Below are 2500 nucleotides of genomic sequence, written 5' to 3'. Positions count from 1 at the left end.
GTGGCGGTGTGAGAGTACACGTTTGCACCAGTTGGGGTCCTTCAAAGTTCCTGAAAGTGCCGTAAAAAGCCGGCGAAAATTGCCAAAAACGACCTACTCAATTGAAAATGTCACACAACCCCTTCTCACCTACGGGTACCACCGTGCACCGGCCCTGTGGGTTCCGGCAGACGTTCCCGGGAGTTCCATTGATGTCAACCGGCTAGGGGGGATGTTAAGGTACTCCTCTGCACCGGTTGGAGTGCTTCAAAGTTCCTCAAAGTGTCGTGAGAACCCGGCAAAAATTGGAAAAATGGCGAAAATTGGTCAAAATCGGAAAAAATGACCTCCTTCCCGTACCACCGTGCAACGGCCCTGGGGGTCCCGGCAGACGTTCTTATGAGTTCCATTGATGTCAACCGGCTAGGGGGGATGTGAAGGTACTCCTCTGCACCGGTTGGAGTGCTTCAAAGTTCCTCAAAGTGCCGTAAAAAGCCGGCGAAAATTGCCAAAAACGACCTACTCAATTGAAAATGTCACACAACCCCTTCTCACCTACGGGTACCACCGTGCACCGGCCCTGTGGGTTCCGGCAGACGTTCCCGGGAGTTCCATTGATGTCAACCGGCTAGGGGGGATGTTAAGGTACTCCTCTGCACCGGTTGGAGTGCTTCAAAGTTCCTCAAAGTGTCGTCAAAGGCCGGCAAAAATTGGAAAAATGGCGAAAATTGGTCAAAATCGGAAAAAATGACCTCATTCCCGTATCACCGTGCACCGGCGCTGTGGGTTCCGGCAGACGTTCCCGGGAGTTCCATTGGTGTCAACCGGCTAGGGGGTATGTGTAGGTACTCCCCTGAACCGGTTGGGGTGCTTCAAAGTTCCTGAAAATGTCGTGAGAAACCGGCAAAAATGAGTAAAAATGACCTCCTTTCGGTACACACCCCGGTTAGACCAAATTTGGCCTCTACAGGCCTCCACAGCCTACCACAGCCCTTCGCATCCATTCGGATGCCCTCTGCCTTGCTCTCCCTCATGGCCAGCACCCTCCATCAGTCATCCGAAGCCTTCAAAAGGCTTGGAAAAGCTTGGAAGGGCTTGAAAGTTTGCGAAAATTGGTCAAAATCGGAAAAAATGACCTCATTCCCGTATCACCGTGCACCGGCCCTGTGTGTTCCGGCAGACGTTCCCGGGAGTTCCATTGACGTCAACCGGCTAGGGGGGATGTGAAGGTACTCCTCTGCACCAGTTGGGGTCCTTCAAAGTTCCTGAAAGTGCCGTAAAAAGCCGGCGAAAATTGCCAAAAACGACCTACTCAATTGAAAATGTCACACAACCCCTTCTCACCTACGGGTACCACCGTGCACCGGCCCTGTGGGTTCCGGCAGACGTTCCCGGGAGTTCCATTGATGTCAACCGGCTAGGGGGGATGTTAAGGTACTCCTCTGCACCGGTTGGAGTGCTTCAAAGTTCCTCAAAGTGTCGTCAAAGGCCGGCAAAAATTGGAAAAATGGCGAAAATTGGTCAAAATCGGAAAAAATGACCTCATTCCCGTACCACCGTGCACCGGCCCTGTGGGTTCCGGCAGACGTTCCCGGGAGTTCCATTGGTGTCAACCGGCTAGGGGGTATGTGTAGGTACTCCCCTGAACCGGTTGGGGTGCTTCAAAGTTCCTGAAAATGTCGTGAGAAACCGGCAAAAATGAGTAAAAATGACCTCCCGGTTGACCCACCCCGGTTAGACCAAATTTGGCCTCTACAGGCCTCCACAGCCTACCACAGCCCTTCGCATCCATTCGGATGCCCTCTGCCTTGCTCTCCCTCATGGCCAGCACCCTCCATCAGTCATCCGAAGCCTTCAAAAGGCTTGGAAAGGCTTGAAAATATGCGAAAATTCGTCAAAATTGGATAAAAACCGTACCGCCGCGCACGGCCCCTGGGGGTCCCGGCCGGGTGTCCGGGGAGTCCGACCGGTGCCCACCGGTCAGGGGGGATGTGAGGGTACACGCCTGCACCGTTGGGGGTCCTTCAAAGTTCCTCAAAGTATCGTCAAAAGCCGGCAAAAATCGTTCTGGCTTGCTCCGTGGACCGATTTCGGGGCCTCCCGGACACCGAACGGGGGTCCCCGAACACTCCCCCGGACCTGGGCCGAAAAGGGTGGCACACATGCTTTGCATATCAACCGGTTTGGATGTCTGGGGGGTCCTGGGGGTCTCGTTATAAAGGGATTTCCGCATGCCCAAAAATCGCCATTTTGACCCGCTGGAGGGCCCTGTCCGGGTCAGGACCGGGCCACCGGGGGTCGTACGGGTCGGGACTGATGCCCTGCGTCCATCCCAACCCATCAGAACATTAAGGAAGGCCTTCCAACTTCAGGCGTGCCCTTAAAACCGGAGATTTAGAAAGTTGGCATTAAGGGTTTTCCGGATTCGTTCCGGACTTTTGCCGGGCCTCCGGAAGGCCCAGTCGGGCTGGAATGGTCGAAAGCACCCTTCTGCTTTGCTCTCAGACCGTTTTCAACGTTA

Source organism: Clytia hemisphaerica, unplaced genomic scaffold (assembly GCF_902728285.1).
Source record: "Clytia hemisphaerica strain Z4C2 unplaced genomic scaffold, Clytia hemisphaerica genome assembly, whole genome shotgun sequence".
NCBI lineage: Eukaryota > Metazoa > Cnidaria > Hydrozoa > Leptothecata > Clytiidae > Clytia > Clytia hemisphaerica.
This window is presented reverse-complemented; position numbering follows the sequence as displayed.